This window comes from Oncorhynchus keta, chromosome 24 (assembly GCF_023373465.1).
Source record: "Oncorhynchus keta strain PuntledgeMale-10-30-2019 chromosome 24, Oket_V2, whole genome shotgun sequence".
NCBI lineage: Eukaryota > Metazoa > Chordata > Actinopteri > Salmoniformes > Salmonidae > Oncorhynchus > Oncorhynchus keta.
In genome coordinates, this window is record NC_068444.1 from 4871529 (window position 1) to 4899477 (window position 27949).

Genomic DNA, 27949 nt, shown 5'->3' on the forward strand with positions numbered 1-27949 from the left:
AGTAGCAGTAGTAGTAACAGTAACAGTAACAGTAGCAGTAACAGTAGCAGTAACAGTAACAGTAGTAGTAACAGTAGCAGTAGCAGTAACAGTAACAGTAACAGTAACAGTAGCAGTAACAGTAACAGTAACAGTAGCAGTAACAGAAACAGAAACAGTAACAGTAACAGTAGCAGTAACAGTAGTAGTAACAGTAACAGTAACAGAAACAGAAACAGTAACAGTAGCAGTAACAGTAACAGTAACAGTAGCAGTAACAGTAACAGTAACAGTAACAGGGGCAGTAACAGTAACAGTAGTAGTAACAGTAACAGTAGTAGCAGTAACAGTAACAGTAACAGTAGTAGGAGCAGTAACAGTAACAGTAACAGTAACAGTAGTAGGAGCAGTAACAGTAACAGTAACAGTAACAGGAGCAGTAACAGTAGCAGTAGTAGTAACAGTAACAGTAACAGTAACAGTAGCAGTAACAGGAGCAGTAACAGTAACAGTAACAGTAGTAGTAACAGTAACAGTAACAGTAGTAGTAACAGTAGTAGTAACAGTAACAGTAACAGTAGTAGTAACAGTAACAGTAACAGTAAGAGTAGCATTAACAGTAGTAGTAACAGTAACAGTAGCAGTAGCAGTAACAGTAGTAGTAACAGTAGTAGTAGTAACAGTAGCAGTAACAGTAGTAGTAACAGTAGTAGTAGTAACAGGAGCAGTAACAGTAACAGTAACAGTAGTAGTAACAGTAACAGTAGTAGCAGTAACAGTAACAGTAACAGTAGTAGTAACAGTAACAGTAACAGTAGTAGTAACAGTAGTAGTAACAGTAACAGTAACAGTAGTAGTAACAGTAACAGTAACAGTAAGAGTAGCATTAACAGTAGTAGTAACAGTAACAGTAACAGTAACAGTAGTAGGAGCAGTAACAGTAGTAGGAGCAGTAACAGTAACAGTAGTAGGAGCAGTAGCAGTAACAGGAGCAGTAACAGTAACAGTAACAGTAGTAGTAACAGTAACAGTAGTAGCAGTAACAGTAACAGTAACAGTAGCAGTAGTAGTAACAGTAGTAGTAACAGTAGCAGTAGTAGTAGCAGTAGCAGTAACAGTAACAGTAGCAGTAACAGTAGCAGTAACAACAGTAGTAGTAGTAGTAACAGTAACAGTAACAGTAGCAGTAGCAGTAACAGTAGCAGTAACAGTAAAAGTAGCAGTAACAGTAGTAGTAGTAGTAACAGTAGCAGTAGCAGTAACAGTAACAGTAGCAGTAACAGTAAAAGTAGCAGTAGCAGTAGTAGTAACAGTAGCAGTAACAGTGAAAGTAGCAGTAACAGTAACAGTAACAGTAACAGTAGCAGTAACAGTAAAAGTAGCAGTAGCAGTAGTAGTAACAGTAGTAAGTAACAGTAACAGTAACAGTAACAGTAACAGTAGTAGTAACAGTAACAGTAACAGTAGCAGTAACAGTAGTAGTAGTAGTAACAGTAGCAGTAACAGTAACAGTAACAGTAGCAGTAACAGTAAAAGTAGCAGTAACAGTAGTAGTAACAGTAACAGTAACAGTAGCAGTAGCAGTAACAGTAGTAGTAGTAGTAACAGTAGTAGTAACAGTAACAGTAACAGTAACAGTAACAGTAGCAGTAACAGTAGCACTGACAGTAACAGTAACAGTAACAGTAGTAGGAGCAGTAGCAGTAGTAGTAACAGTAACAGTAGCAGTAGTAGTAACAGTAGCAGTAGCAGTAACAGTAACAGTAATAGTAGCAGTAACAGTAACAGTAACAGTAGCAGTAACAGTAACAGTAACAGTAACAGTAGCAGTAACAGTAGTAGTAACAGTAACAGTAACAGTAGCAGTAGCAGTAACAGTAGTAGTAACAGTAACAGTAGCAGTAACAGTAACAGTAACAGTAACAGTAGTAGTAACAGTAACAGTAGCAGTAACAGTAACAGTAACAGTAACAGGGGCAGTAACAGTAACAGTAGTAGTAACAGTAACAGTAGTAGCAGTAACAGTAACAGTAACAGTAGTAGGAGCAGTAACAGTAACAGTAACAGTAGTAGGAGCAGTAACAGTAACAGTAACAGTAGCAGTAACAGTAACAGTAACAGTAACAGGAGCAGTAACAGTAGCAGTAGTAGTAACAGTAACAGTAACAGTAGCAGTAACAGGAGCAGTAACAGTAACAGTAACAGTAGTAGTAACAGTAACAGTAACAGTAGTAGCAGTAACAGTAACAGTAACAGTAGTAGAACAGTAACAGTAACAGTAACAGTAGTAGGAGCAGTAACAGTAACAGTAACAGTAGTAGGAGCAGTAACAGTAACAGTAACAGTAACAGTAGTAGTAACAGTAACAGTAGTAGCAGTAACAGTAACAGTAGTAGGAGCAGTAACAGTAACAGTAACAGTAGTAGGAGCAGTAACAGTAACAGTAACAGTAGTAGGGCAGTAACAGTAACAGTAGTAGAACAGTAGCAGTAACAGGAGCAGTAACAGTAACAGTAACAGTAGTAGTAACAGTAACAGTAACAGTAGTAGCAGTAACAGTAACAGTAACAGTAGCAGTAGTAGTAACAGTAGTAGTAACAGTAGCAGTAGTAGTAGCAGTAGCAGTAACAGTAACAGTAGCAGTAACAGTAGCAGTAACAGTAGTAGTAACAGTAGTAGTAGTAGTAACAGTAACAGTAGCAGTAGCAGTAACAGTAGCAGTAACAGTAAAAGTAGCAGTAACAGTAGTAGTAGTAGTAACAGTAGCAGTAGCAGTAACAGTAACAGTAGCAGTAGCAGTAGTAGTAACAGTAGCAGTAACAGTGAAAGTAGCAGTAACAGTAACAGTAGCAGTAACAGTAAAAGTAGCAGTAGCAGTAGTAGTAACAGTAGTAGTAACAGTAACAGTAACAGTAACAGTAGTAGTAACAGTAACAGTAACAGTAGCAGTAACAGTAGTAGTAGTAGTAACAGTAGCAGTAGCAGTAGTAGTAACAGTAACAGTAACAGTAACAGTAGCAGTAACAGGAGCAGTAACAGTAACAGTAACAGTAGTAGTAACAGTAACAGTAACAGTAGTAGCAGTAACAGTAACAGTAACAGTAACAGTAGTAGGAACAGTAACAGTAGTAGAGCAGTAACAGTAACAGTAGTAGGACAGTAGCAGTAACAGGAGCAGTAACAGTAACAGTAACAGTAGTAGTAACAGTAACAGTAGTAGCAGTAACAGTAACAGTAGCAGTAGTAGTAACAGTAGTAGTAACAGTAGCAGTAGTAGTAGCAGTAGCAGTAACAGTAACAGTAGCAGTAACAGTAGCAGTAACAACAGTAGTAGTAGTAGTAACAGTAACAGTAACAGTAGCAGTAGCAGTAACAGTAGCAGTAACAGTAAAAGTAGCAGTAACAGTAGTAGTAGTAGTAACAGTAGCAGTAGCAGTAACAGTAACAGTAGCAGTAACAGTAAAAGTAGCAGTAGCAGTAGTAGTAACAGTAGCAGTAACAGTGAAAGTAGCAGTAACAGTAACAGTAGCAGTAACAGTAAAAGTAGCAGTAGCAGTAGTAGTAACAGTAGTAGTAACAGTAACAGTAACAGTAACAGTAACAGTAGTAGTAACAGTAACAGTAACAGTAGCAGTAACAGTAGTAGTAGTAGTAACAGTAGCAGTAGCAGTAACAGTAACAGTAACAGTAGCAGTAACAGTAAAAGTAGCAGTAACAGTAGTAGTAACAGTAACAGTAACAGTAACAGTAGCAGTAGCAGTAACAGTAGTAGTAGTAGTAACAGTAGTAGTAACAGTAGTAGTAACAGTAACAGTAACAGTAACAGTAGCAGTAACAGTAGCACTGACAGTAACAGTAACAGTAACAGTAGTAGAACAGTAGCAGTAGTAGTAACAGTAACAGTAGCAGTAACAGTAGCAGTAGTAGTAACAGTAGCAGTAGCAGTAACAGTAGCAGTAACAGTAACAGTAACAGTAGCAGAAACAGTAACAGTAACAGTAGCAGTAACAGTAGTAGTAACAGTAACAGTAACAGTAACAGTAGCAGTAGCAGTAACAGTAGTAGTAACAGTAACAGTAACAGTAGTAGTAACAGTAACAGTAGCAGTAACAGTAACAGTAACAGTAACAGTAACAGTAACAGGGGCAGTAACAGTAACAGTAGTAGTAACAGTAACAGTAGTAGCAGTAACAGTAACAGTAACAGTAGTAGGAGCAGTAACAGTAACAGTAACAGTAACAGTAGTAGGAGCAGTAACAGTAACAGTAACAGTAACAGTAGCAGTAACAGTAACAGTAACAGTAACAGTAACAGGAGCAGTAACAGTAGCAGTAGTAGTAACAGTAACAGTAACAGTAGCAGTAACAGGAGCAGTAACAGTAACAGTAACAGTAGTAGTAACAGTAACAGTAACAGTAGTAGCAGTAACAGTAACAGTAACAGTAACAGTAGTAGGAGCAGTAACAGTAACAGTAACAGTAGTAGGAGCAGTAACAGTAACAGTAACAGTAGTAGGAGCAGTAACAGTAACAGTAACAGTAACAGTAGTAGTAACAGTAACAGTAGTAGCAGTAACAGTAACAGTAGTAGGAGCAGTAACAGTAACAGTAACAGTAGTAGAGCAGTAACAGTAACAGTAACAGTAGTAGGAGCAGTAACAGTAACAGTAGTAGGAGCAGTAGCAGTAACAGGAGCAGTAACAGTAACAGTAACAGTAGTAGTAACAGTAACAGTAACAGTAGTAGCAGTAACAGTAACAGTAGCAGTAGTAGTAACAGTAGTAGTAACAGTAGCAGTAGTAGTAGCAGTAGCAGTAACAGTAACAGTAGCAGTAACAGTAGCAGTAACAGTAGTAGTAACAGTAGTAGTAGTAGTAACAGTAACAGTAACAGTAGCAGTAGCAGTAACAGTAGCAGTAACAGTAAAAGTAGCAGTAACAGTAGTAGTAGTAGTAACAGTAGCAGTAGCAGTAACAGTAACAGTAGCAGTAGCAGTAGTAGTAACAGTAGCAGTAACAGTGAAAGTAGCAGTAACAGTAACAGTAGCAGTAACAGTAAAAGTAGCAGTAGCAGTAGTAGTAACAGTAGTAGTAACAGTAACAGTAACAGTAACAGTAGTAGTAACAGTAACAGTAACAGTAGCAGTAACAGTAGTAGTAGTAGTAACAGTAGCAGTAGCAGTAACAGTAACAGTAACAGTAAAAGTAGCAGTAACAGTAGTAGTAGTAGTAACAGTAGTAGTAACAGTAGTAGTAACAGTAACAGTAACAGTAACAGTAACAGTAGCAGTAGCAGTAACAGTAGTAGTAGTAGTAACAGTAGTAGTAACAGTAGTAGTAACAGTAACAGTAACAGTAGTACAGTAGTAGTAGTAGTAACAGTAGTAGTAACAGTAGTAGTAACAGTAACAGTAACAGTAACAGTAACAGTAGTAGCAGTAACAGTAGTAGTAAGTAACAGTAGTAGCAGTAACAGTAAAAAGTAGTAGCAGTAACAGTAACAGTAACAGTAAAAGTAGTAGTAACAGTAACAGTAGCAGTAGTAGTAACAGTAGTAGGAGCAGTAACAGTAACAGTAGTAGTAACAGTAACAGTAACAGTAACAGTAGCAGTAGTAGTAACAGTAGTAGGACAGTAACAGTAACAGTAGTAGTAACAGTAACAGTAGTAGCAGTAACAGTAACAGTAGCATTAACAGTAGTAGTAACAGTAACAGTAACAGTAACAGTAGTAGTAACAGTAACAGTAACAGTAGTAGTAACAGTAACATTAACAGTAGCAGTAACAGTAGCAGTAACAGTAGTAGTAACAGTAGTAGTAGTAGTAACAGTAGCAGTAACAGTAACAGTAGTAGTAACAGTAACAGTAGCAGTAACAGTAGTAGTAGTAGTAACAGTAGCAGTAACAGTAACAGTAGTAGTAACAGTAGTAACAGTAACAGTAGCAGTAACAGTAGTAGTAGTAGTAACAGTAACAGTAGCAGTAGCAGTAACAGTAACAGTAGTAGTAACAGTAGCAGTAACAGTAACAGTAACAGTAGTAGTAACAGTAGCAGTAACAGTAACAGTAACAGTAGTAGCAGTAACAGTAGCAGTAACAGTAACAGTAACAATAGCAGTAACAGTAGTAGTAACAGTAACAGTAACAGTAGTAGTAACAGCAACAGTAGTAGTAACAGTAACAGTAGCAGTAGCAGTAACAGTAACAGTAAAAGTAACAGTAACAGTAACAGTAACAGTAGCAGTAACAGTAGCACTGACAGTAACAGTAACAGTAACAGTAGTAGGAGCAGTAGCAGTAGTAGTAGCAGTAACAGTAACAGTAGCAGTAGTAGTAACAGTAGCAGTAGCAGTAACAGTAACAGTAGCAGTAACAGTAACAGTAGCAGTAACAGTAACAGTAACAGTAACAGTAGCAGTAACAGTAGTAGTAACAGTAACAGTAACAGTAACAGTAGCAGTAGCAGTAGCAGTAACAGTAGTAGTAACAGTAACAGTAGCAGTAACAGTAACAGTAACAGTAGTAGTAACAGTAACAGTAGCAGTAACAGTAACAGTAACAGTAACAGTAGCAGTAACAGTAACAGTAGTAGTAACAGTAACAGTAGTAGCAGTAACAGTAACAGTAACAGTAGTAGGAGCAGTAACAGTAACAGTAACAGTAGTAGGAGCAGTAACAGTAACAGTAACAGTAACAGTAACAGTAGCAGTAACAGTAACAGTAACAGGAGCAGTAACAGTAGCAGTAGTAGTAACAGTAACAGTAACAGTAGCAGTAACAGGAGCAGTAACAGTAACAGTAACAGTAGTAGTAACAGTAACAGTAACAGTAGTAGCAGTAACAGTAACAGTAACAGTAGTAGGAGCAGTAACAGTAACAGTAACAGTAGTAGGAGCAGTAACAGTAACAGTAACAGTAGTAGAGCAGTAACAGTAACAGTAACAGTAGCAGTAACAGTAACAGTAGTAGTAACAGTAACAGTAGTAGCAGTAACAGTAACAGTAGTAGGAGCAGTAACAGTAACAGTAACAGTAGTAGGAGCAGTAACAGTAACAGTAACAGTAGTAGGAGCAGTAACAGTAACAGTAGTAGGACAGTAGCAGTAACAGGAGCAGTAACAGTAACAGTAACAGTAGTAGTAACAGTAACAGTAACAGTAGTAGCAGTAACAGTAACAGTAACAGTAGCAGTAGTAGTAACAGTAGTAGTAACAGTAGCAGTAGTAGTAGCAGTAGCAGTAGCAGTAACAGTAGCAGTAACAGTAGTAGTAACAGTAGTAGTAGTAGTAACAGTAACAGTAACAGTAGCAGTAGCAGTAACAGTAGCAGTAACAGTAAAAGTAGCAGTAACAGTAGTAGTAGTAGTAACAGTAGCAGTAGCAGTAACAGTAACAGTAGCAGTAACAGTAAAAGTAGCAGTAGCAGTAGTAGTAACAGTAGCAGTAACAGTGAAAGTAGCAGTAACAGTAACAGTAACAGTAGCAGTAACAGTAAAAGTAGCAGTAACAGTAGTAGTAACAGTATCAGTAACAGTAACAGTAACAGTAACAGTAGTAGTAACAGTAACAGTAACAGTAGCAGTAACAGTAGTAGTAGTAGTAACAGTAGCAGTAACAGTAACAGTAACAGTAACAGTAGCAGTAACAGTAAAAGTAGCAGTAGTAGTAACAGTAGTAGTAACAGTAACAGTAACAGTAACAGTAGCAGTAGCAGTAACAGTAACAGTAGCAGTAACAGTAGCAGTAACAGTAAAAGTAGTAGGAGCAGTAACAGTAACAGTAGCAGTAGTAGTAACAGTAGTAGGAGCAGTAACAGTAACAGTAGTAGTAACAGTAACAGTAACAGTAACAGTAGCAGTAGTAGTAACAGTAGTAGGAGCAGTAACAGTAACAGTAGTAGTAACAGTAACAGTATCAGTAACAGTAGTAGTAACAGTAACAGTAACAGTAACAGTAGCAGTAGCAGTAACAGTAACAGTAACAGTAACAGTAGCAGTAACAGTAGCAGTAGCAGTAACAGTAGTAGTAACAGTAACAGTAACAGTAGCAGTAGTAGTAACAGTAACAGCAGCAGTAACAGTAACAGTATTAGTAACAGTAGCAGTAACAGTAGCAGTAACAGTAACAGTAACAGTAGTAGCAGTAACAGTAACAGTAACAGTAACAGTAGTAGTAACAGTAACAGTAACAGTAGTAGTAACAGTAACAGTAACAGTAGCATTAACAGTAGTAGTAACAGTAACAGTAACAGTAGTAGTAACAGTAACAGTAACAGTAGTAGTAACAGTAACAGTAACAGTAGTAGCAGTAACAGTAACAGTAGCATTAACAGTAGTAGTAACAGTAACAGTAACAGTAGCAGTAACAGTAGTAGTAACAGTAGTAGTAGTAGTAACAGTAGCAGTAACAGTAGTAGTAGTAGTAACAGTAGCAGTAACAGTAACAGTAGTAGTAACAGTAGTAGCAGTAACAGTCACAGTAGCAGTAACAGTAACAGTAGTAGTAGTAGTAACAGTAACAGTAGCAGTAGCAGTAACAGTAACAGTAGTAGTAACAGTAACAGTAGCAGTAACAGTAGCAGTAACAGTAACAGTCACAGTAGTAGTAACAGTAACAGTAGTAGTAACAGTAGCAGTAACAGTAACAGTAGTAGTAACAGTAGTAGCAGTAACAGTAGCAGTAACAGTAACAGTAGTAGGAGCAGTAACAGTAACAGTAGTAGTAACAGTAACAGTAACAGTAGCAGTAGCAGTAACAGTAACAGTAACAGTAACAGTAACAGTAACAGTAGCAGTAACAGTAGCAGTAACAGTAACAGTAACAGTAGCAGTAACAGTAACAGTAACAGTAGCAGTAACAGTAACAGTAACAGTAGCAGTAACAGTAACAGTAACAGTAGCAGTAACAGTAACAGTAGCAGTAACAGTAACAGTAACAGTAGCAGTAACAGTAGTAGTAACAGTAACAGTAGCAGTAACAGTAACAGTAGTAGTAACAGTAGTAGTAACAGTAACAGTAACAGTAGCAGTAACAGTAACAGTAGTAGTAGCAGTAACAGTAACAGTAACAGTAGTAGTAGTAGTAACAGTAACAGTAACAGTAGCAGTAACAGTAACAGTAGCAGTAACAGTAACAGTAACAGTAGCAGTAACAGTAACAGTAACAGTAGCAGTAACAGTAGCAGTAACAGTAGCAGTAACAGTAACAGTAACAGTAGCAGTAACAGTAGCAGTAACAGTAACAGTAACAGTAGCAGTAACAGTAACAGTAACATTAGCAGTAGTAGTAGCAGTAACAGTAGTAGTAGTAGCAGTAGCAGTAGCAGTAGTAGTAACAGTAGCAGTAACAGTAGTAGTAACAGTAACAGTGACAGTAACAGTAACAGTAACAGGAGCAGTAACAGTAACAGTAGTAGTAACAGTAACAGTAACAGTAGTAGCAGTAACAGTAGTAGGAGCAGTAACAGTCACAGTAGTAGGAGCAGTAACAGTAACAGTAACAGTAGCAGTAACAGTAACAGTAACAGTAACAGTAGTAGTAACAGTAACAGTAGCAGTAACAGTAACAGGAGCAGTAACAGTAACAGTAACAGTAGTAGTAACAGTAACAGTAACAGTAGTAGCAGTAACAGTAGTAGCAGTAACAGTAACAGTAACAGTAACAGTAGTAGGAGCAGTAACAGTAACAGTAACAGTAGCAGTAACAGTAACAGTAGTAGTAACAGTAACAGTAACAGTAGTAGCAGTAACAGTAACAGTAGTAGGAGCAGTAACAGTAACAGTAGTAGAGCAGTAACAGTAACAGTAACAGTAACAGTAGTAGGAGCAGTAACAGTAACAGGAGCAGTAACAGTAGAAGTAACAGTAACAGTAGTAGCAGTAACAGTAACAGTAACAGTAACAGTAGCAGTAGTAGTAACAGTAGCAGTAACAGTAGTAGTAACAGTAACAGTAGCAGTAGCAGTAGTAGTAGCAGTAGCAGTAGCAGTAACAGTAGCAGTAACAGTAGTAGTAACAGTAACAGTAGCAGTAACAGTAGCAGTAACAGTAAAAGTAGCAGTAACAGTAACAGTAACAGTAGTAGTAACAGTAACAGTAACAGTAGTAGTAACAGTAAAAGTAACAGTAGCAGTAGTAGTAACAGTAGCAGTAACAGTAGCAGTAACAGTAACAGTAGCAGTAACAGTAAAAGTAGCAGTAACAGTAACAGTAACAGTAGCAGTAACAGTAACAGTAACAGTAGCAGTAACAGTAACAGTAGCAGTAACAGTAACAGTAGTAGTAACAGTAACAGTAACAGTAACAGTAGTAGTAACAGTAGTAGTAACAGTAGTAGTAACAGTAGTAGTAACAGTAACAGTAACAGTAGCAGTAGCAGTAACAGTAGCAGTAGCAGTAACAGTAGCAGTAACAGTAACAGTAGTAGTAGCAGTAACAGTAACAGTAGCAGTAACAGTAACAGTAACAGTAGCAGTAACAGTAGTAGTAACAGTAGCAGTAACAGTAACAGTAGTAGTAACAGTAGCAGTAACAGTAACAGTAGCAGTAGCAGTAACAGTAACAGTAACAGTAACAGTAGCAGTAGTAGTAACAGTAGTAGGAGCAGTAACAGTAACAGTAGTAGTAACAGTAATAGTAACAGTAGTAGTAACAGTAACAGTAACAGTAGCAGTAACAGTAACAGTAACAGTAGTAGTAACAGTAGCAGTAACAGTAACAGTAGCAGTAGCAGTAGCAGTAGTAGTAACAGTAACAGTAACTGTAACAGTAGTAGTAACAGTAACAGTAACAGTAGCAGTAACAGTAGTAGTAACAGTAGCAGTAACAGTAACAGTAGTAGTAACAGTAACAGTAACAGTAGCAGTAACAGTAACAGTAGTAGTAACAGTAACAGTAATAGTAACAGTAGTAGGAGCAGTAACAGTAACAGTAACAGTAGTAGTAACAGTAACAGTAACAGTAACAGTAGCAGTAACAGTAGTAGTACCAGTAGTAGTAACAGTAACAGTAGTAGTAACAGTAGTAGGAGCAGTAACAGTAACAGTAGCAGTAACAGTAACAGTAACAGTAGCAGTAGTAGTAACAGTAACAGTAGCAGTAACAGTAGCAGTAACTGTAACAGTAACAGTAGTAGTAACAGTAACAGTAACAGTAGCAGTAACAGTAACAGTAACAGTAGTAGTAACAGTAACAGTAGTAGGAGCAGTAACAGTAACAGTAACAGTAACAGTAGTAGTAACAGTAGTAGTAACAGTAGAAGTAACAGTAACAGTAGTAGTTGCAGTAACAGTAGTAGTAGCAGTAACAGTAGCAGTAACAGTAACAGTAACAGTAGCAGTAACAGTAACGGTAGCAGTAACGGTAGCAGTAACAGTAACAGTAGCAGTAACAGTAACGGTAGCAGTAACGGTAGCAGTAACAGTAACAGTAGCAGTAACGGTAGCAGTAACGGTAGCAGTAACAGTGACAGTAGCAGTAACAGTAGTAGTAACAGTAACAGTAGTAGTAACAGTAAAAGTAGCAGTAACAGTAGTAGTAACAGTAACAGTAGTAGTAGCAGTAACAGTAACAGTAACAGTAGTAGGAGCAGTAACAGTAACAGTAACAGTAGTAGGAGCAGTAACAGTAACAGGAGCAGTAACAGTAACAGTAGTAGTAACAGTAACAGTAACAGTAGTAGCAGTAGTAACAGTAACAGTAGTAGGAGCAGTAACAGTAACAGTAGCAGTAGTAGTAACAGTAACAGTAGCAGTAACAGTAGCAGTAACTGTAACAGTAACAGTAGCAGTAACAGTAACAGTAACAGTAGCAGTAACAGTAACAGTAGTAGTAGCAGTAACAGTAGCAGTAACAGTAACAGTAGCAGTAACAGTAACAGTAGCAGTAACAGTAACAGTAACAGTAACAGTAACAGTAACAGTAGTAACAGTAGCAGCAGTAACAGTAGCAGCAGTAACAGCAGTAGCAGTAACAGTAGCAGCAGTAACAGTAAGAGCAGTAACAGTAGCAGCAGTAACAGTAGTAGCAGTAACAGTAGCAGCAGTAACAGCAGTAGCAGTAACAGTAGCAGCAGTAACAGTAACAGCAGTAATAGTAGCAGCAGTAACAGTAGCAGTAACAGTAACAGTAGCAGTAGCAGTAACAGCAGCAGCAGTAACAGTAGCAGCAGTAACAGTAGCAGCAGTAACAGTAGTAACAGTAGTAGCAGTAACAGTAGCAGCAGTAACAGCAGTAGCAGTAACAGTAGCAGCAGTAACAGTAGCAGCAGTAACAGTAGCAGCAGTAACAGTAGCAGCAGTAACAGTAGCAGCAGTAACAGTAGCAGCAGTAACAGTAGCAGCAGTAACAGTAGCAGCAGTAACAGTAGCAGCAGTAACAGCAGCAGCAGTAACAGCAGCAGCAGTAACAGCAGCAGTAACAGTAAGAGCAGTAACAGTAGTAGTAGTAACAGTAGCAGCAGTAACAGTAGCAGCAGTAACAGCAGCAGCAGTAACAGTAGCAGCAGTAACAGTAACAGTAATAGCAGCAGTAACAGTAACAGTAGTAGCAGTAACAGTAGCAGCAGTAACAGTAGCAGCAGTAACAGTAGCAGCAGTAACAGTAGCAGCAGTAACAGTAGCAGCAGTAACAGTAACAGTAGCAGCAGTAACAGTAACAGCAGTAACAGTAACAGTAGCAGCAGTAACAGTAGCAGCAGTAACAGTAGCAGCAGTAACAGTAACAGCAGTAACAGTAACAGTAGCAGCAGTAACAGTAACAGTAACAGTAGCAGCAGTAACAGCAGTAACAGTAACAGTAGCAGCAGTAACAGTAGCAGCAGTAACAGTAGCAGCAGTAACAGTAGCAGTAACAGTAGCAGTAACAGTAGCAGCAGTAACAGTAGCAGTAACAGTAGTAGTAACAGTAGTAGTAACAGTAGCAGTAACAGTAACAGTAACAGTAACAGTAACAGTAACAGTAACAGTAACAGTAGTAGTAGTAGCAGCAGTAACAGTAACAGTAGCAGTAACAGTAGCAGTAACAGTAACAGTAACTGTAACAGTAACAGTAGTAGTAACAGTAGCAGTAACAGTAACAGTAACAGTAACTGTAACAGTAACAGTAACAGTAGTAGTAGCAGTAACAGTAGCAGTAACAGTAGTAGTAACAGTAACAGTAACAGTAACAGTAGTAGTAACAGTAGCAGTAACAGTAGTAGTAACAGTAGCAGTAACAGTAGTAGTAACAGTAGTAGTAACAGTAACAGTAACAGTAACAGTAACAGTAGTAGTAACAGTAGTAGTAACAGTAACAGTAACAGTAACCGTAGTAGTAATAGTAACAGTAGTAGTAGTAACAGTAACAGTAACAGTAACAGTAACAGTAGTAGTAATAGTAGCAGTAACAGTAGTAGTAACAGTAACAGTAACAGTAGTAGTAACAGTAGTAGTAACAGTAACAGTAACAGTAACAGTAGTAGTAACAGTAGCAGTAACAGTAGCAGCAGTAACAGTAGCAGCAGTAACAGTAGAAGTAGCAGTAGCAGTAACAGTAACAGTAACAGTAACAGTAACAGTAGTAGTAACAGTAGCAGTAGTAGTAACAGTAACAGTATCAGCAGTAACAGTAGCAGTAACAGTAACAGCAGTAATAGTAACAGCAGTAACAGTATCAGCAGTAACAGTAGCAGTAACCGTAACAGCAGTAATAGTAGCAGCAGTAACAGTAGTAGCAGTAATAATGCACCTTAATGTCATTTAACATTGTTGTTGTGAATTGGACCATTTTCCTGTCCTGCTAAGCATTCGAAATGTAATGAGTAGTTTTGGGCGTCAGGGAAAATGTATGGAGTACATTTACATTTAAGTCATTTAGCAGACGCTCTTATCCAGAGCGACTTACAAATTGGTGCATTCATAAATCTCTGTTTACAATGATGCATTGTAAACACAGTTGGTAGAGCATGGCGCTTGTAACGCCAGGTTAGTGGGTTCGATTCCCGGGACCACCCATACGTAGAATGTATGCACACATGACTGTAAGTCGCTTTGGATAAAAGCGTCTGCTAAATGGCATATATTATTATTATATTATATTAAAAAATGCTACTAAAATGTCAGGAGAAATGCCGATAGCTCCGGCAGATAACGTCAGCTAACAAGGAATACACATCATAAACTTTGACTAAATATGCATGTTTTACATATGTATAGGAAGATACACTTCTTCTAAATGCAATCGCTGTGTTACATTTATTTTTAACGTTACATTTTTAACGTTACTCCAAAATTAGCATTATCGCTCCTCTATCTTGGAGTCGACAGAAACCCAAATTAACTTTAATTAAATTAACACATAAATATTCCATTACATTTAACATTACATTACATTTAAGTCATTTAGCAGACGCTCTTATCCAGAGCGACTTACAAATTGGTGCATTCACCTTATGACATCCAGTGGAACAGCCACTTTACAATAGTGCATCTAAATCTTTTAAGGGGGGTGAGAAGGATTACTTTATCCTATCCTAGGTATTCCTTAAAGAGGTGGGGTTTCAGGTGTCTCCGGAAGGTGGTGATTGACTCCGCTGTCCTGGCGTCGTGAGGGAGTTTGTTCCACCATTGGGGAGCCAGAGCAGCGAACAGTTTTGACTGGGCTGAGCGGGAACTGTACTTCCTCAGTGGTAGGGAGGCGAGCAGGCCAGAGGTGGATGAACGCAGTGCCCTTGTTTGGGTGTAGGGCCTGATCAGAGCCTGGAGGTACTGAGGTGCCGTTCCCCTCACAGCTCCGTAGGCAAGCACCATGGTCTTGTAGCGGATGCGAGCTTCAACTGGAAGCCAGTGGAGAGAGCGGAGGAGCGGGGTGACGTGAGAGAACTTGGGAAGGTTGAACACCAGACGGGCTGCGGCGTTCTGGATGAGTTGTAGGGGTTTAATGGCACAGGCAGGAAGCCCAGCCAACAGCGAGTTGCAGTAATCTAGACGGGAGATGACAAGTGCCTGGATTAGGACCTGCGCCGCTTCCTGTGTGAGGCAGGGTCGTACTCTGCGGATGTTGTAGAGCATGAACCTACAGGAACGGGCCACCGCCTTGATGTTAGTTGAGAACGACAGGGTGTTGTCCAGGATCACGCCAAGGTTCTTAGCGCTCTGGGAGGAGGACACAATGGAGTTGTCAACCGTGATGGCGAGATCATGGAACGGGCAGTCCTTCCCCGGGAGGAAGAGCAGCTCCGTCTTGCCGAGGTTCAGCTTGAGGTGGTGATCCGTCATCCACACTGATATGTCTGCCAGACATGCAGAGATGCGATTTGCCACCTGGTCATCAGAAGGGGGAAAGGAGAAGATTAATTGTGTGTCGTCTGCATAGCAATGATAGGAGAGACCATGTGAGGTTATGACAGAGCCAAGTGACTTGGTGTATAGCGAGAATAGGAGAGGGCCTAGAACAGAGCCCTGGGGACACCAGTGGTGAGAGCGCGTGGTGAGGAGACAGATTCTCGCCACGCCACCTGGTAGGAGCGACCTGTCAGGTAGGACGCAATCCAAGCGTGGGCCGCGCCGGAGATGCCCAACTCGGAGAGGGTGGAGAGGAGGATCTGATGGTTCACAGTATCGAAGGCAGCCGATAGGTCTAGAAGGATGAGAGCAGAGGAGAGAGAGTTAGCTTTAGCAGTGCGGAGCGCCTCCGTGATACAGAGAAGAGCAGTCTCAGTTGAATGACTAGTCTTGAAACCTGACTGATTTGGATCAAGAAGGTCATTCTGAGAGAGATAGCGGGAGAGCTGGCCAAGGACGGCACGTTCAAGAGTTTTGGAGAGAAAAGAAAGAAGGGATACTGGTCTGTAGTTGTTGACATCGGAGGGATCGAGTGTAGGTTTTTTCAGAAGGGTGCAACTCTCGCTCTCTTGAAGACGGAAGGGACGTAGCCAGCGGTCAGGGATGAGTTGATGAGCGAGGTGAGGTAAGGGAGAAGGTCTCCGGAAATGGTCTGGAGAAGAGAGGAGGGGATAGGGTCGAGCGGGCAGGTTGTTGGGCGGCCGGCCGTCACAAGACGCGAGATTTCATCTGGAGAGAGAGGGGAGAAAGAGGTCAGAGCACAGGGTAGGGCAGTGTGAGCAGAACCAGCGGTGTCGTTTGACTTAGCAAACGAGGATCGGATGTCGTCGACCTTCTTTTCAAAATGGTTGACGAAGTCATCTGCAGAGAGGGAGGAGGGGGGAGGAGGATTCAGGAGGGAGGAGAAGGTGGCAAAGAGCTTCCTAGGGTTAGAGGCAGATGCTTGGAATTTAGAGTGGTAGAAAGTGGCTTTAGCAGCAGAGACAGAGGAGGAAAATGTAGAGAGGAGGGAGTGAAAGGATGCCAGGTCCGCAGAGAGGTGAGTTTTCCTCCATTTCCGCTCGGCTGCCCGGAGCCCTGTTCTGTGAGCTCGCAATGAGTCGTCGAGCCACGGAGCGGGAGGGGAGGACCGAGCCGGCCTGGAAGATAGGGGACATAGGGAGTCAAAGGATGCAGAAAGGGAGGAGAGCAGGGTTGAGGAGGCAGAATCAGGAGATAGGTTGGAGAAGGTTTGAGCAGAGGGAAGAGATGATAGGATGGAAGAGGAGAGAGTAGCGGGGGGAGAGAGCGAAGGTTGGGACGGCGCGATATTCCCTTACCTTTGCTGTTCTTCCATCAAAAGACCCAAAGATTATACTTACCAAACCAGCGTTTAGTTTTCAAGTCTGCGTCTTTCGGTTCTCAAAATAGCCACATTTCGGTCAAAATGTAGGCAAAATTCAAGTGGATGCGCAACCAAAACGTCGAAATTACATATTATATGTCGAGTAAACTTGTCAAACTATGTTCATAATTAAGCTTTAACATGTTATAAAGGTGCACAGAAAACGTGAGGACGAACAGAAACACACATGTCGTTTAATCGATCCTGAAGAAAAATACATTAGTAAAGTAAAAAGTACATTATTTTCTTTAGGAGTAGTAAAAGTTGTCAAAAATATAAATGGTAAAGTACACATACCTCAAAAAACGACTTGCGCAGTACTTTAATGTATTTTTACTTAAGTACTTTACACCAACAGATATGTGAATTTATCAAAATTTGATTTGTTTTTGAATTCTTTGTGGATCTGTGTAATCTGAGGGAAATATGTGTCTCTAATATGGTCATACATTGGGCAGGAGGTTAGGAAGTGCAGCTCAGTTTCCACCTCATTTTGTGGGCAGTGTGAACATAGCCTGTCTTCTCTTGAGAGCCATGTCTGCCTACGGCGGCCTTTCTCAATAGCAAGGCTATGCTCACTGAGTCTGTACATAGTCAAAGCTTTCCTTAATTGTTGGTCAGTCACAGTGGTCAGGTATTCTGCCACTGTGTACTCTCTGTTTAGAGCCAAATAGCATTCTAGTTTGCTCTGTTTTTTTTGTGTGTTCTCTATCTCTCTCCCTCCCTCTCTCTCCCCCTCTCTCTCTCCCTCTCCCTTTCTCTCTCCCTCTCCCTCTCTCTTTCCCTCTCTCTCCCCTCTCTCTCTCCCTCTCCCTCCCCCTCTCCCTCTCTCTTCACTCTCTCTCTCTCTCCCTCTCTCTTCTCTCTCTCTCTCTCCCTCCCCTCTCTCTTTTCCTCTCTCTCTCTCGCCCTCTCTCTTTTCCTCTCTCTCTCTCTCTCTCTCTCTCTCTCTCTCTCTCTCTCTCTCTCTCTCTCTCTCTCCCTCTCCCTCTCCCTCTCTCTTCCTCTCTCCCTCTCCCTCTCCCTCTCTCTTCCCTCTCTCTCTCCCTCCCCCTCTCTCTTTTCCTCTCTCTCTCTCTCTCTCTCTCTCTCTCTCTCTCTCTCTCTCTCTCTCTCTCTCTCTCTCTCTCTCTCTCTCTCTCTCTCTCTCTCTCTCTCTCTCTCTCTCTCTCTTCTCTCTCTCCCTCTATCTCCTTCTCAGCTATTCTTTTTTGGTTGAGTATTTATAGAAAATCCCACTGTCACATATACTTTTACAGAAAGCATGAGCTGGCGTACCCACAGAGAAATTATTTAGTTTCGAGGTGCTGACTAACGGTGAAAGAAATGGAAGCTATAAAAAAAAACAATATATATAGCAAAAAGAGTCGCACGGCTCCATATATATAAACTCCCAGTAATTTATTGGGTAAAACACCAACATTTCTCCCTGATGAAGACGTGGTAAAGAACTGGGGGTTTATTTATAGTGTTTGCCACTTTCTCTGTTATTTATATAGCTTCTACATACCCATACAGTAGCAGTAGCAGCATATGTCCCTCTATAATTTCATATATGAGAGAGTATGTACGTATGCTGTGCTGTGTGGACAAGTACAACAGGCATGTTTTCACCAAGGTGATTAATTGATTTTGTGTTCATATTTATTTACTTGATTTACGTTGTTTTGCTAGTTTACCAGCATCCCAAATGGCAACCTAAAATGTCTCATATTTAGTGCATTACTTTTGACCAGTGCATTATGGGTAGATCTAGGCATTTTATTACATTTTTAACTACCCCGCAATTCGATCATTGGAGATGCCGATATAGCACTTTCACTAGTTTACTACATCACTAGTTACTCCTTCACTAGTTTACTCCATCACTAGTTACTCCTTCACTAGTTTACTCCATCACTAGTTACTCCTTCACTAGTTTACTCCATCACTAGTTACTCCTTCACTAGTTTACTCCATCACTAGTTACTCCTTCACTAGTTACTCCGTCACCTTGTCCACCTCACCTCCGTCCACCTTGTCTACCATGGGGCTTTGAGGATGAACCCTTAACACAGTAACCACATGGTAGAGTGGGCGGGGCTTTGAGGTTGAACCCTTAACACAGTAACCACATGGTAGAGTGGGCGGGGCTTTGAGGTTGAACCCTTAACACAGTAACCACATGGTAGAGTGGGCGGGGCTTTGAGGTTGAACCCTTAACACAGTAACCACATGGTAGAGTGGGCGGAGCTTTGAGGTTGAACCCTTAACACAGTAACCACATGGTAGAGTGGGCGGGGCTTTGAGGTTGAACCCTTAACACAGTAACCACATGGTAGAGTGGGCGGGGCTTTGAGGTTGAACCCTTAACACAGTAACCACATGGTAGAGTGGGCGGGGCTTTGAGGTTGAACCCTTAACACAGTAACCACATGGTAGAGTGGGCGGAGCTTTGAGGTTGAACCCTTAACACAGTAACCACATGGTAGAGTGGGCGGGGCTTTGAGGTTGAGCCCTTAACACAGTAACCACATGGTAGAGTGGGCGGGGCTTTGAGGTTGAACCCTTAACACAGTAACCACATGGTAGAGTGGGCGGGGCTTTGAGGTTGAACCCTTAACACAGTAACCACATGGTAGAGTGGGCGGGGCTTTGAGGTTGAACCCTTAACACAGTAACCACATGGTAGAGTGGGCGGGGCTTTGAGGTTGAACCCTTAACACAGTAACCACATGGTAGAGTGGGCGGGGCTTTGAGGTTGAACCCTTAACACAGTAACCACATGGTAGAGTGGGCGGGGCTTTGAGGTTGAGCCCTTAACACAGTAACCACATGGTAGAGTGGGCGGGGCTTTGAGGTTGAACCCTTAACACAGTAACCACATGGTAGAGTGGGCGGGGCTTTGAGGTTGAACCCTTAACACAGTAACCACATGGTAGAGTGGGCGGGACTTTGAGGTTGAACCCTTAACACAGTAACCACATGGTAGAGTGGGCGGGGCTTTGAGGTTGAACCCTTAACACAGTAACCACATGGTAGAATGGGCGGGGCTTTGAGGTTGAACCCTTAACACAGTAACCACATGGTAGAGTGGGCGGGGCTTTGAGGTTGAACCCTTAACACAGTAACCACATGGTAGAGTGGGCGGGACTTTGAGGTTGAACCCTTAACACAGTAACCACATGGTAGAGTGGGCGGGGCTTTGAGGTTGAACCCTTAACACAGTAACCACATGGTAGAGTGGGCGGGGCTTTGAGGTTGAGCCCTTAACACAGTAACCACATGGTAGAGTGGGCGGGGCTTTGAGGTTGAACCCTTAACACAGTAACCACATGGTAGAGTGGGCGGGGCTTTGAGGTTGAACCCTTAACACAGTAACCACATGGTAGAGTGGGCGGGGCTTTGAGGTTGAACCCTTAACACAGTAACCACATGGTAGAGTGGGCGGGGCTTTGAGGTTGAACCTTTAACACAGTAACCACATGGTAGAGTGGGCGGGGCTTTGAGGTTGAACCCTTAACACAGTAACCACATGGTAGAGTGGGCGGGGCTTTGAGGTTGAACCCTTAACACAGTAACCACATGGTAGAGTGGGCGGAGCTTGACAGTAGAGTAAGGTTGAGCGTGGTCTGTGTCTGAAAAACCCTACTATCCATCAAATCCTTGTTTTCACAATTCCTCTCAAAGCCCATTGGAAGAGAGGATCCAAGGTATATATATAATAATATATATATAATAATATATATATAATAATATATATATAATAATAATATATATAATAATAATATATATATAATAATAATAATAATAATAATAATATATATATAATATATATATAATAATAATAATAATAATAATATATATATAATATATATATAATAAATATAATAATATATGCCATTTAGCAGACGCTTTTATCCAAAGCGACTTACAGTCATGTTTGCATACATTCTACGTATGGGTGGTCCCGGGGATCGAACCCAATACCCTGGCGTTACAAGCGCCATGCTCTACCAACTGAGCCACAGAAGGACCCTCCTTGAGACGTCTTCCTCGAATAAGCTTTGAGAGGAATTGGCTTTTTAATTGACACCTGTCTTACCTTAAATAACAAATTAATATAGCTCCCCTAAAATCAAATATTTTAACATTGATCCACTTTTTAGACTAGAAGAAACCATTTTTTTATATAGTTGAAAGAAGAAAGTGTCCCAGAAAATGTTAGTCTCTGAAGACAATCAGAAGTTGGAACACTCCTCACTGTTTTGGAAGTGAACCAACCAAACAAATAGAATTCCTAAAATGGATGGGTAGTGGTGATAATTCAGGTCTATGGGTAGTGGTGATAATTCAGGTCTATGGGTAGTGATGATAATTCAGGTCTATGGGTAGTGGTGATAATTCAGGTCTATGGGTAGTGGTGATAATTCAGGTCTATGGGTAGTGGTGATAATTCAGGTCTATGGGTAGTGATGATAATTCAGGTCTATGGGTAGTGATGATAATTCAGGTCTATGGGTAGTGGTGATAATTCAGGTCTATGGGTAGTGGTGATAATTCAGGTCTATGGGTAGTGGTGATAATTCAGGTCTATGGGTAGTGGTGGTAATTCAGGTCTATGGGTAGTGATGATAATTCAGGTCTATGGGTAGTGGTGGTAATTCAGGTCTATGGGTAGTGGTGATAATTCAGGTCTATGGGTAGTGGTGATAATTCAGGTCTATGGGTAGTGATGATAATTCAGGTCTATGGGTAGTGGTGATAATTCAGGTCTATGGGTAGTGATGATAATTCAGGTCTATGGGTAGTGATGATAATTCAGGTCTATGGGTAGTGGTGATAATTCAGGTCTATGGGTAGTGGTGATAATTCAGGTCTATGGGTAGTGGTGATAATTCAGGTCTATGGGTAGTGGTGATAATTCAGGTCTATGGGTAGTGATGATAATTCAGGTCTATGGGTAGTGGTGATAATTCAGGTCTATGGGTAGTGGTGATAATTCAGGTCTATGGGTAGTGATGATAATTCAGGTCTATGGGTAGTGGTGATAATTCAGGTCTATGGGTAGTGATGATAATTCAGGTCTATGGGTAGTGGTGATAATTCAGGTCTATGGGTAGTGGTGATAATTCAGGTCTATGGGTAGTGGTGATAATTCAGGTCATTCAGGTCTATGGGTAGTGGTGATAATTCAGGTCTATGGGTAGTGATGGTAATTCAGGTCTATGGGTAGTGGTGATAATTCAGGTCTATGGGTAGTGGTGATAATTCAGGTCTATGGATAGTAATGGTAATTCAGGTCTATGGGTAGTGGTGATAATTCAGGTCTATGGGTAGTGGTGATAATTCAGGTCTATGGGTAGTGGTGATAATTCAGGTCTATGGGTAGTGGTGATAATTCAGGTCATTCAGGTCTATGGGTAGTGGTGATAATTCAGGTCTATGGGTAGTGGTGATAATTCAGGTCTATGGGTAGTGGTGATAATTCAGGTCTATGGGTAGTGGTGGTAATTCAGGTCATTCAGGTCTATGGGTAGTGGTGATAATTCAGGTCTATGGGTAGTGGTGATAATTCAGGTCTATGTGTAGTGGTGATAATTCAGGTCTATGGGTAGTGGTGATAATTCAGGTCTATGGGTAGTGATGGTAATTCAGGTCTATGGGTAGTGGGGATAATTCAGGTCTATTGGTAGTGGTGATAATTCAGGTCTATGGGTAGTGATGATAATTCAGGTCATTCAGGTCTATGGGTAGTGGTGATAATTCAGGTCTATGGGTAGTGGTGGTAATTCAGGTCATTCAGGTCTATGGGTAGTGGTGATAATTCAGGTCTATGGGTAGTGATGATAATTCAGGTCTATGGGTAGTGGTGATAATTCAGGTCTATGGGTAGTGGTGATAATTCAGGTCTATGGGTAGTGGTGATAATTCAGGTCTATGGGTAGTGGTGATAATTCAGGTCTATGGGTAGTGATGATAATTCAGGTCATTCAGGTCTATGGGTAGTGGTGATAATTCAGGTCTATGGGTAGTGGTGATAATTCAGGTCTATGGGTAGTGGTGATAATTCAGGTCTGTGGGTAGTGGTGATAATTCAGGTCTATGGGTAGTGATGATAATTCAGGTCTATGGGTAGTGGTGATAATTCAGGTCATTCAGGTCTATGGGTAGTGGTGATATTTCAGGTCTATGGGTAGTGATGATAATTCAGGTCTATGGGTAGTGGTGATAATTCAGGTCTATGGGTAGTGGTGATAATTCAGGTCTATGGGTAGTGATGGTAATTCAGGTCTATGGGTAGTGATGATAATTCAGGTCTATGGGTAGTGGTGATAATTCAGGTCTATGGGTAGTGGTGATAATTCAGGTCTATGGGTAGTGATGATAATTCAGGTCTATGGGTAGTGGTGATAATTCAGGTCTATGGGTAGTGGTGATAATTCAGGTCTATGGGTAGTGATGATAATTCAGGTCTATGGGTAGTGGTGATAATTCAGGTCTATGGGTAGTGATGATAATTCAGGTCTATGGGTAGTGGTGATAATTCAGGTCTATGGGTAGTGGTGATAATTCAGGTCATTCAGGTCTATGGGTAGTGGTGATAATTCAGGTCTATGGGTAGTGATGGTAATTCAGGTCTATGGGTAGTGGTGATAATTCAGGTCTATGGGTAGTGGTGATAATTCAGGTCTATGGGTAGTGATGATAATTCAGGTCTATGGGTAGTGGTGATAATTCAGGTCTATGGGTAGTGGTGATAATTCAGGTCTATGGGTAGTGGTGATAATTCAGGTCTATGGGTAGTGGTGATAATTCAGGTCATTCAGGTCTATGGGTAGTGGTGATAATTCAGGGCTATGGGTAGTGGTGATAATTCAGGTCTATGGGTAGTGGTGATAATTCAGGTCTATGGGTAGTGGTGATAATTCAGGTCTATGGGTAGTGGTGGTAATTCAGGTCATTCAGGTCTATGATATGGGTAGTGGTGATAATTCAGGTCATTCAGGTCTATGGGTAGTGGTGATAATTCAGGTCTATGGGTCGTGGTGATAATTCAGGTCTATGGGTAGTGGTGATAATTCAGGTCTATGGGTAGTGATGATAATTCAGGTCTATGGGTAATGGTGATAATTCAGGTCTATGGGTCGTGGTGATAATTCAGGTCTATGGGTAGTGGTGATAATTCAGGTCTATGGGTCGTGGTGATAATTCAGGTCTATGGGTAGTGGTGATAATTCAGGTCATTCAGGTCTATGGGTAGTGGTGATAATTCAGGTCTATGGGTCGTGGTGATAATTCAGGTCTATGGGTAGTGGTGATAATTCAGGTCTATGGGTCGTGGTGATAATTCAGGTCTATGGGTAGTGATGATAATTGAGGTCTATGGGTAGTGATGATAATTCAGGTCATTCAGGTCTATGGGTAGTGATGATAATTCAGGTCTATGGGTAGTGGTGATAATTCAGGTCTATGGGTAGTGGTGATAATTCAGGTCTATGGGTAGTGGTGATAATTCAGGTCTATGGGTAGTGGTGATAATTCAGGTCATTCAGGTCTATGGGTAGTGGTGATAATTCAGGTCTATGGGTAGTGGTGATAATTCAGGTCTATGGGTAGTGGTGATAATTCAGGTCTATGGGTAGTGGTGATAATTCAGGTCTATGGGTAGTGGTGATAATTCAGGTCTATGGGTAGTGGTGATAATTCAGGTCTATGGGTAGTGGTGATAATTCAGGTCTATGGGTAGTGGTGATAATTAAGGTCTATGGGTAGTGGTGATAATTCAGGTCTATGGGTAGTGATGGTAATTCAGGTCTATGGGTAGTGGTGATAATTCAGGTCTATGGGTAGTGGTGATAATTCAGGTCATTCAGGTCTATGGGTAGTGGTGATAATTCAGGTCATGCAGGTCTATGGGTAGTGGTGGTAATTCAGGTCTATGGGTAGTGGTGATAATTCAGGTCTATGGGTAGTGATGATAATTCAGGTCTATGGGTAGTGGTGATAATTCAGGTCTATTGGTAGTGGTGATAATTCAGGTCTATGGGTAGTGATGATAATTCAGGTCATTCAGGTCTATGGGTAGTGGTGATAATTCAGGTCTATGGGTAGTGGTGGTAATTCAGGTCATTCAGGTCTATGGGTAGTGGTGATAATTCAGGTCTATGGGTAGTGGTGATAATTCAGGTCTATGGGTAGTGGTGATAATTCAGGTCTATGGGTAGTGGTGGTAATTCAGGTCATTCAGGTCTATGGGTAGTGGTGATAATTCAGGTCTATGGGTAGTGGTGATAATTCAGGTCTATGGGTAGTGGTGATAATTCAGGTCTGTGGGTAGTGGTGATAATTCAGGTCATTCAGGTCTATGGGTAGTGATGATAATTCAGGTCTATGGGTAGTGGTGATAATTCAGGTCTATTGGTAGTGGTGATAATTCAGGTCTATGGGTAGTGGTGATAATTCAGGTCTATGGGTAGTGGTGATAATTCAGGTCTATGGGTAGTGATGATAATTCAGGTCATTCAGGTCTATGGGTAGTGGTGATAATTCAGGTCTATGGGTAGTGGTGATAATTCAGGTCTATGGGTAGTGGTGATAATTCAGGTCTGTGGGTAGTGGTGATAATTCAGGTCTATGGGTAGTGGTGATAATTCAGGTCATTCAGGTCTATGGGTAGTGGTGATATTTCAGGTCTATGGGTAGTGATGATAATTCAGGTCTATGGGTAGTGGTGATAATTCAGGTCTATGGGTAGTGGTGATAATTCAGGTCTATGGGTAGTGATGGTAATTCAGGTCTATGGGTAGTGATGATAATTCAGGTCTATGGGTAGTGGTGATAATTCAGGTCTATGGGTAGTGATGATAATTCAGGTCTATGGGTAGTGGTGATAATTCAGGTCTATGGGTAGTGGTGATAATTCAGGTCTATGGGTAGTGGTGATAATTCAGGTCTATGGGTAGTGGTGATAATTCAGGTCTATGGGTAGTGATGATAATTCAGGTCTATGGGTAGTGGTGATAATTCAGGTCTATGGGTAGTGTTGATAATTCAGGTCATTCAGGTCTATGGGTAGTGGTGATAATTCAGGTCTATGGGTAGTGATGGTAATTCAGGTCTATGGGTAGTGGTGATAATTCAGGTCTATGGGTAGTGGTGATAATTCAGGTCTATGGGTAGTGATGATAATTCAGGTCTATGGGTAGTGGTGATAATTCAGGTCTATGGGTAGTGGTGATAATTCAGGTCTATGGGTAGTGGTGATAATTCAGGTCTATGGGTAGTGGTGATAATTCAGGTCATTCAGGTCTATGGGTAGTGGTGATAATTCAGGGCTATGGGTAGTGGTGATAATTCAGGTCTATGGGTAGTGGTGATAATTCAGGTCTATGGGTAGTGGTGATAATTCAGGTCTATGGGTAGTGGTGGTAATTCAGGTCATTCAGGTCTATGGGTAGTGGTGATAATTCAGGTCATTCAGGTCTATGGGTAGTGGTGATAATTCAGGTCTATGGGTCGTGGTGATAATTCAGGTCTATGGGTAGTGGTGATAATTCAGGTCTATGGGTAGTGATGATAATTCAGGTCTATGGGTAGTGGTGATAATTCAGGTCATTCAGGTCTATGGGTAGTGGTGATAATTCAGGTCTATGGGTAGTGGTGATAATTCAGGTCTATGGGTAGTGGTGATAATTCAGGTCTATGGGTAGTGGTGATAATTCAGGTCATTCAGGTCTATGGGTAGTGGTGATAATTCAGGTCTATGGGTAGTGGTGATAATTCAGGTCTATGGGTAGTGGTGATAATTCAGGTCTATGGGTAGTGGTGATAATTAAGGTCTATGGGTAGTGGTGATAATTCAGGTCTATGGGTAGTGATGGTAATTCAGGTCTATGGGTAGTGGTGATAATTCAGGTCTATGGGTAGTGGTGATAATTCAGGTCATTCAGGTCTATGGGTAGTGGTGATAATTCAGGTCATGCAGGTCTATGGGTAGTGGTGGTAATTCAGGTCTATGGGTAGTGGTGATAATTCAGGTCTATGGGTAGTGGTGGTAATTCAGGTCTATGGGTAGTGATGATAATTCAGGTCTATGGGTAGTGGTGATAATTCAGGTCTATGGGTAGTGGTGATAATTCAGGTCTATGGGTAGTGATGATAATTCAGGTCTATGGGTAGTGATGATAATTCAGGTCTATGGGTAGTGGTGATAATTCAGGTCTATGGGTAGTGATGATAATTTAGGTCTATGGGTAGTGATGGTAATTCAGGTCTATGGGTAGTGGTGATAATTCAGGTCTATGGGTAGTGGTGATAATTCAGGTCTATGGGTAGTGATGATAATTCAGGTCTATGGGTAGTGGTGATAATTCAGGTCTATGGATAGTAATGGTAATTCAGGTCTATGGGTAGTGGTGATAATTCAGGTCTATGAGTAGTGGTGATAATTCAGGTCTATGGGTAGTGGTGATAATTCAGGTCTATGGGTAGTGGTGATAATTCAGGTCATTCAGGTCTATGGGTAGTGGTGATAATTCAGGTCTATGGGTAGTGGTGATAATTCAGGTCTATGGGTAGTGATGGTAATTCAGGTCTATGGGTAGTGGTGATAATTCAGGTCTATGGGTAATGGTGATAATTCAGGTCTGTGGGTAGTGATGATAATTCAGGTCTATGGGTAGTGTTGATAATTCAGGTCTATGGGTAGTGATGATAATTCAGGTCTATGGGTAGTGGTGATAATTCAGGTATATGGGTAGTGGTGATAATTCAGGTCTATGGGTAGTGATGATAATTCAAGTCTATGGGTAGTGATGATAATTCAGGTCTATGGGTAGTGGTGATAATTCAGCTCTATGGGTAGTGGTGATAATTCAGCTCTATGGGTAGTGGTGATAATTCAGGTCTATGGGTAGTGATGGTAATTCAGGTCTATGGGTAGTGATGATAATTCAGGTCTATGGGTAGTGGTGATAATTCAGGTCATTCAGGTCTATGGGTAGTGATGGTAATTCAGGTCTATGGGTAGTGATGATAATTCAGGTCTATGGGTAGTGGTGATAATTCAGGTCTATGGGTAGTGATGGTAATTCAGGTCTATGGGTAGTGATGATAATTCAGGTCTATGGGTAGTGATGATAATTCAGGTCTATGGGTAGTGGTGATAATTCAGGTCATTCAGGTCTATGGGTCGTGGTGATAATTCAGGTCTATGGGTAGTGGTGGTGATTCAGGTCTATGGGTAGTGTTGATAATTCAGGTCTATGGGTAGTGATGATAATTCAGGTC

The 27949-nt window shown here is 41.0% G+C and overlaps 2 protein-coding genes across 2 annotated transcripts in view; one reads left to right on the plus strand and one right to left on the minus strand.

Moving 5' to 3' along the window:
• Positions 1–15621, minus strand: part of LOC127911260 (uncharacterized) — a 403289-nt gene extending 387668 nt beyond the window's left edge. Inside the window, exon 1 of the mRNA XM_052477425.1 lies at positions 15468–15621. The gene's annotated coding sequence lies outside the window, so the exon portion shown is untranslated. The remainder of the gene's footprint in view (positions 1–15467) is intronic.
• LOC127911317 (netrin receptor UNC5B-b-like) overlaps positions 1–27949 on the plus strand; it is a 386624-nt gene that overhangs the window by 296633 nt on the left and 62042 nt on the right.